Raw genomic sequence first — 7,755 nt, 5'->3', positions numbered from 1 at the left:
TGCTCCAGCAGTTCTTCCTAGAGCTTTAGGGTGTTATCGAAGTTAACAGATGTTGCAGTTGGTGTGACTTATTGTAGAAAAATGTCACTGCATGCACCTAAACCATGAAACCAGTTCTGACAAGACATATCTATGCATGGTTTCACTATTAGATGACGGCAGAGAAAGACCTGTACGGTCCATCCAATCTGCCCAACAAGATAAACTCATATGTGCTACTTTATGTGTATACCTGACCTTGATTTGCAACTGCCATTTTCAGGGCACAGACCGTAGAAGTCTGCCCAGCACTAGCCCTGCCTCCCAACCACTAGCCCCGCCTCCCAGCACCGGCTCTGCCACCCAATCTCAGCTAAGCTTCTGAGGATCCATTCCTTCTGAACAGGATTCCTTTATGTTTATCCCACGCATTTTTGAACTCCGTTACCTTTTTCATCTCCACCACCTCCCGCGGGAGGTCATTCCAGGTATCCACCACTCTCTCTGTGAAAAAATACTTCCTGACATTTTTCTTGAGTCTGCACCCCTTCAATCTCATTTCATGTCCTCTAGTTCTACCGCCTTCCCATCTAAGGAAAAGATTTGTTTGCGGATTAATACCTGTCAAATATTTGAACGTCTGTATCATATCACCCCTGTTTCTCCTTTCCTCCAGGGGATACATGTTCAGGTCAGCAAGTCTCTCCTCATAAACAACAAGGCACTGATGTAGCAACACTGTTAACACGATAATATAGTAAAGACAGCAAATGAAGGCCAAAATGGTCCGTCCACGCTGCCCACCTAAGATTGTCTACCCTCACTGCCAGCTGTGCAAGTTTGTTTATCTGCAAATAATTACTCCCTTCTCATCCAAGTGAGTACACAGGTAGAAATGTGATGATGGAGGGTAGATGAAAGGGAGTAGGAGACTGGGGAAAGAATAAGATTGGAAATAGGAGAGCCAGGGCATGAGTGAAGAAGAGGGAAAATTGATAGGTAGTTGAAAAGTAAAAAGGAGGGTGAGAAAGGGTGAAATGGGAGAGGTCAGAGAGGCAGAAGAGAAAAAAAAGGGAGGAAAGCGGAAAGGGAAAGATCAATATATCAGAGACAGGTGTAGTGAAGGAATGGGACAAGACAAGAGAGAGGAGAAAAGACAAATGGTCAGCAGCCATTGGAGAGAGAATTAACAGAAGAGACAAGAAAGCAGAAGAAACTTGGGGCCAAACTGATAGAAAAATAAAATGTCCAGACAAAAAAGCTAGAATAAAGTGTTTTATTTTGAATGTATTAACTGGAATATGTTAGTTTTTGGATATGTGCATCGCAGATGTCTTTGTATTATGTTCAGTACAAAAAGAAATGCATTTCTGTTTTTATTTCTCCAGTGTTGCAGTACTTCCCAAGTTTAATTTCTTGGGGTTCCCAGTTCTGTGTTGGCTTTCATATTTCTATTACCAATTTGTCATCACTTGTTCTGTACATGGTGAATATCTGTCTGTATTTTGTGTATGAAGAAGTCATTTAAATTTGTTTTATGTGTAGTAGTAATGGCGGGTGGGGAGATCAGGGGAGGGGGCAGGGAGGAAGAGGGGATTGGGGCCCTAAAATGTCTAATACCAGCCCTGCATGGGAGTTACTGTATACACACATACATTATGGTTATGTGCTGAATTCTGTTTTGTAAATAAGCATTAATATTATTCTGCTCATTTCTCAACAATCCAGCACTTTACTGAGTTCCAGCACATCTACCCACAGCTCCTAATCCTCGCTATTTCTTTCTTTCTTTTTTCTCTCTTTTTTTGTCCTATTCCCCTTAAAGAAACTAGAAATATATTCTGGGTCCTGAATTCTGGCAGTAAAGAGGAGAAACAGTCATGAAATTCTCACTAACACTGACTGCAGAACAACACACTAACCTTTTACTCCGCCTCAGACCTTGTGTTAAAGCCCTATGCTCAACCTTTGGGTTTTCTGCACTGTTCTCTGCATCTGCCTTTAGTATATATCAATATCAATATAATTCTTATTAACCGCTAATTCCCCTTAGAGGGGTCAGTGATGTGTACAAAATTACAAATCTTCATCAAACTATTACAAATAGTATAAAAGTTACAGCAAAGTAAAAAATTACAAGACATTAATGAAACTCGTTACTATAATTACGGCAAACATCTTACATCAACCATACGTATGTATAGGGACATTACTGAAGAAACAAGAAAGCTTTTACCTTCCTCTGAAATAACAAATAATTTTGCTTAGTCTGATACAGAGGGGAAGGAAAGTTCCAGAGAGCCATCCCAGTGACTGAAAATACAGTATTAGCAATTCTAGTGGTCCTTTTACTAAGGTGCGCTGAAAAATGGCCTGTGGTAGTTAGGCATGGGTTTTGGCCACACGCAGAATCATTTTTCAATGCACCTGTAAAAATTGCCTTTATTGGGGGGGGGGGGGGGGGGGAAATGGACGTGCCGCGAAATGAAAATTGGCGCACGTCCATTTTGGGTCTGAGACCTTACCGCCGGCCATTGACTTAGTGGTAAAGTCTCACGCATTAACCAGGCGGTAACGGTCAACGCGTGTCAAAATGATGATTACCACCTGCGCCAGAAAATAACAATATTTTCTGATGTGCGTATCGGACGCACATCAAAAATGAAATTACCACCTGGGCCACGCGGTAGCCGGGTGGTAACTCAGAATTGATGTGCATTGGGCTCGCTTAAGCGCTTATGCAGCTTAGTAAAAGAACCCCCTAGTGAATCACACATTTCTTAAAGAAGGGCTACATAAATGAGATGAAAATCTAAACAATGCAACAGACACCATATTAAATCAATAATTCAGAAGTAAAAGCATATAAAATCTGAAAGAATAAGCGAGCTGCTTAGCAGCTAATGCCTTCATTGCCGTTTAAATGAGCTGGTGCCGATGTCTTTGCTTACAGTAAGCTCATAGGCAACACTTGTTTTAACGTAAGGGGCAAAATTGCGCTGAAAAGCCAGAGCTGATGTGCACAAAGCACAGTGCATTTTATTGCATCAGCCCCAGAACGAGAGAAAAATCTTCATAAATCAAGCCCACAACCTGCTCTTCCTTTGCCTTGATGCCTGCCATATGAAACGCAGACACTTCCTTTCTTTTTATGCAGAAGATTAGATTAGATTATTTTCAGTACAGTAAACACTGCAAGAAACCCACCAATATATGACAAGCAACAATAGCAGCTGTGTCCAACACTTTGCGAAGAGGATGGAAGGAGAAAAATGAGGAGAAACAGAGAATATGATAAGCGATAAGGACCATTAGGTTCATCTAGTCTGTCCCATTTCATTCTTCTGCAATGCTGTAGACACCAGTTGATTTCTGGCTTTCCCCTTGCTACTTCACAGCTAAGGTTCCTCCGTGTTTATCCCATGCTTTCTAGGGATATACTCAGGTCAAAACTTTTAAGTTTATTTTTGGTATGTTTGGCTTTTTTTTCTCCACTTTTAAAGAGGGAGGGGATTCCAGTTTATTTCACACACTAATTTTTATTTAAAAAAATGCACCCTAAAATTTGTTAATGCACACTAATCAAGTTGACATGCATTAATTCATAAATTATTATGTGTTAAACTGATTTAGCGCACATTAGATTAACAAACCAAATGCACATCCCTAATGCTTTCTAGAACTCTATTACTGTCCTTGCCACCACTGGTAGTCCATTCTATTTATCTACCACCCATGAATTATTTCCTTTGGAGAAATGTATGTGCTTCTCTGATGCATATTTATTTATTTAGATTTTGCTCAAGGTGAGTCACATTCAGGTACTCTGGATATTTCTCTGTCCCAGGAGGGCTCACAATCTAAGTTTGTATCTGAGACAACGGAGGGTTAAGTGACTTGCCCAAGATCACGAGGAGCAGCAGTGGGATTTGAACTGGCCATCTCTGGATTGCAAGACTGGTGCTCTAGCAGTAGGCCACTCCTCCACTGAATACCTATCTCCTATGTACAGCACTACATACATCCAGTAGCACTATAAAGGCCCTCTTTACTAAGGTGTGTGTTTTTAGCGTGTGCGCTAATCATGTAGGCACCTATAGAGATGTTGTAGGCATGTACATGGTTAACGTGCATTAAAAACATTAACGCATTTATAGCGCTGCTTAGTAAACAGGGCCCTATAAATGATGGGATCAGTATTTAGAGTGAATGATTGTTTATTGTTCACGTGATATACCGCCTGTTCTGGTGAACAGCTCCAAGCAGTTTACAGTTTTAATTAAAAGTAGTTAAAAGAAAGGAACACCATTTCATAAAAGGAAAGAAGCAGACATAAAAGATATCAGACACAACTATGTCATGTTTCTGTGAAGCAGGCTGTGGGACAAACCGTAAACCTCAACCATCATCACCTTCTGAAAAGGGAAGCTTTCAAAAGGATCTTAAATTTCAGATAAGACTGTTCAGAACAAATGTCAGGAAGGAGATCATTCATTAACTGGGTAAGTGTAGCTTCTAGCTCCTACCTGGTAAACTCACACCGAGTGGGACTTGGGTAGATATTGAGTGCCACTGAATACCTGTACAGACTGCAGCGACACTAGCCAAGTTTGGGGACACAGCATTAGGCCAAGCTGGCAGTTATCCAGGTACCACTGCTATTCAGCACCATGGAGGTTTAATGACAGAAGCTTGTACTCACATTAGGCCAGCACAGGGAGGATGAAGAGTGAAGACATTTTTTTTTTTAAACCCAACTTAGGGGGTTGTTTACTAAATTTTATTTATAGAAATAAAATGAGCCCTGCTGCAGATAACTCGAGCTAAGCTTTAGTAAACAAGGGAGTTAGACATAAAGTTACATATGGGGGCATTTTCAATATGATGGCTAAGTCTGACTTTGATTTTGTGTTAAATGTCGAGAGAAGCACGACCTAATCAGTCTACTACTACTACTTAACATTTCTAAAGCGCTGTCCGGGTTACGCAGCGCTGTACAATAAGGAGTTGGAACCACAGCTTATAGATCCATGTGTAAACCACACTCCCTGCCTTATTCCTAAACCCATCAACGTCTGTAGAAGGATACATCAACACACCCCAAAATCCAGGATTGGTCTTCTGTTAGACTGGATAGCTTGCTAGCAGTTGTCTAGCTTTCTGCTGAAGTGTTAGGACTTCAGATAGCTGTTAATCCGCTGGACTCTGAATTGGTAGTGCACAGGTGGAACTAATTAGGCACCTGGTTTCTATGTTAAGGATCTGCTCAGTTAGAAAAACTATCCCATTTAGGAAAGCCAGGGAAGAAGGAACATTCTGATCTGAAAGGCAATGCTTTTCTGTTCCCCTCCCCCCCCTATTTGGCAAAGCTGTTCCAGCAGTCCCCGATTCCCATCCAGGTTCAGACGTTATCTAGCTTCTCCAGTCCTACTGCCTTGTAGCATTCTCCAGTCAATGCAGCAGGCCAAAAGATAAGAACCTTTCTGCTGTTTTCCAAATTTAATAAAGCAGCATTTCTAACAATTACTCTTTTGGACTCACACTAACAGTTGCTGCTGGGAATGAAACCTGCAGGCTCTCTTTCTATCCACTATGTAATAGTGGATAGTCAGAATTGAACAGCTAAGGCTATCCCCTCCCCGAGGAGCTACAAATCTGAACCTTCTCCTCTGTCCTAGACTCCTACCTCCCTCTTGCTAGCATCAGGTCAAGGAGCCTACCAGGGTGAAGAAAGGCCCTAGCTGTGTAAGGTTACAGAAATACCCCCCCCCCTTTTTTTTTCCTCCTTAGAATTTAACACATGGGCCATGCTGAATACAAGGTCAAGCTCTGCCCATCATCAGGCAGTCATACTGCCTCCATTCCTGCAATAAGCCTAATTTAATATGACAGGGCGATCCATGTCCCAAGCTTTGATACGGAGGGACCTAGGATTCAAACTCCAGCACATTCCTTAATCTTCACTTCCCCAACTGTAAAGGTCTAAAATACAAACTAATGCATGCGTCAACCTTTTCCTACTTGAGCACACAATTCTGGAACGTGCTGCCGCGCAACTTAAAAACGATTTATGAACTAACTTCCACAAACTACTGAAAAACCATCTCTTCAACAAGACATACCACAAAGATCAACACGTTAACTCCTCCACATATATTCAGTATCGTCCTACAATGTTGCTTGTTATTGTACTATCATGTTTTATCATTATCATGTTACCCAAGATTCTTTTGCAATACTAATTGTCTATTTTCTTACATCTTTCCACTATTCATGATGTATTGTAAGCCACAAAGGCCGGTTACCCGAGCAAGGAGATTAACCACAATATGACTGTCATGCATTCTTCACCCATAGTCCTGACCCTTGGCTCCCACTGTGGAAATAAACCCACCAGATCATCTGCAACAGGAGTTATTCTCCGTTGCCGCACGAACTCCATGTGTCTGTCCATTTGCTGCAGACATAGAAATAAAGATAGACTTCCCAGCTGCACCAGGCTATGCGGAGAAACGAAAACAAGTCGGCTCCATCTTTACCTGCTAGTGGGGAGGGAGATAATCCACTCATCTGGACTTGTGTGGCAAGGATGACGACAACAGTAACTAGTGATCACCTCTGTACTATAGAGCACCATCTATATATATAAAACTCACCCTCAACGTTCTATTGTCTGATGACGTCACTGAAGCCAAGGTTCGTAAGTTCGAAGCTCTGAAGTAAACAAAATCACAGTCTCAGGGCCCCGCCCTCGCGTCAAACGTTATGACGTTGAGGGCGGAGGCGGAGCAATTCACTCACATCGACAATGGCCAGGGCGCCGCAATGGGCCACCCACTGACGACGAAGGTGCGTTGGGTGTGGGGGGGGGGGGGGGCCACAGTCACACATCGATGGCGGCCACGGCGGCGCAATGCCCTCACTAACAACCAAGGTGCGTTCGGTGGGGGGGGGGGGGGGGGGGCACAGGAAAGCCTTGCTAGCGCCCATTTCATTGGCTCCAGCAACGGGCCTTTTTTTACTAGTAAATAAATAAGATCTTCGTATTTCACTGTTCAGCTTTTTTTAAATCCGGTTATAACAAGTGATTTTGACACCCTGAAAGCTGCTGTCAGTTGATATCATATACTGTACCTAGAAATGTTAATATAAAAGTTTTCAAATTCCCCTGTTAACATTCAACCACAGTCCCACAAAGCCTCAACTTGGCAGAATTAGGCCATATGCCTACTTGTAACTTCAGAAGACAGGTGACAGGCTGTATGGACCTCCTGACATCTGCTGGCAAATACGTAGGACACAGATGGGAAGAACCTGAGGATTAATGTGCCTTTTATAGATTTACATAACAGCCTGGTCCTGTTCAGACAAGAATAAAGTCTACAATCTTATTATGACTACAAAATATATACACTACTCATATAAAACAAGGCTTTTATTTAAAAAAAAAAAAAAAGAAGAATTTTATTTAAAGAACAGCACAAAGGGCAAATGAAGTGGAAAAATCCCTGACTGAACATATCCTACAGTTGTATTTTAAATAATACATAAACACATTTGTGTATGACAAGTTTGGCTCTTAGGTTCAGTCAGAAAATCTACAAGACACTCGGGTTGAATGAAACCAAGCAAGCACCTTTCTGCAACTTCAAACATTAAGGCAACATTTCAACACACTGGGCTACATCAGGAACACCCCCCCCCTCCCCCCTTGACCGTCTGTGATTCTTACTATGATGAATGTGGGGGGGGGGGGGGGGGGGTTGACGGCGGTGG

This window comes from Microcaecilia unicolor, chromosome 7 (assembly GCF_901765095.1).
Source record: "Microcaecilia unicolor chromosome 7, aMicUni1.1, whole genome shotgun sequence".
In the NCBI taxonomy this organism is placed as follows: Eukaryota; Metazoa; Chordata; class Amphibia; order Gymnophiona; family Siphonopidae; genus Microcaecilia; species Microcaecilia unicolor.
Note: the sequence above shows the minus strand (reverse complement) of the source record.